Here is a 541-nt window from a genome sequence, read left to right on the forward strand (position 1 = left end):
GAGGGCTCCACGCTGATGCCACAGGACCAGAGGGCTCCACGCTGATGCCACAGGACCAGAGGGCTCCACGCTGATGCCACAGGACCAGAGGGCTCAACGCTGATGCCACAGGACCAGAGGGCTCAACACTGATGTGTGTCCTTGCTTTCCTTCTAGCCTAGCTTTTTACCTGCCGGAACTCACCCACCACCGCCGATGAACTCTTAAAGAAAAATGAGTCTCAGCTACCTACGTGGGAAAAGGTTTGAGATTTTGCTCATTAATCAGAGAATCTTTGAGCCTTGTACTTGCGCAAAGTAGCCCACGTTCATTTAGGCGTGAGATTGTAAAGTAGGAAATAGCCTCTAATTCACTTAAGGGGGGGAATGAAGGGAGTGGTTGGGGGCTCCTGCTACTCTGAAATGTCATCCAGAAAAACATAGGTTCAACGTGGAAGAAACCTTGAATGTTTTTAGGTATCTCTGGACACACAGTGTAGCTAGCTCGTTTATAGGTATCTATCTCTGGACACACAGTGTGGCTAGCTCGTTTATAGGTATCT

Source organism: Mus pahari, chromosome 19 (assembly GCF_900095145.1).
Source record: "Mus pahari chromosome 19, PAHARI_EIJ_v1.1, whole genome shotgun sequence".
NCBI classification, from domain to species: Eukaryota; Metazoa; Chordata; class Mammalia; order Rodentia; family Muridae; genus Mus; species Mus pahari.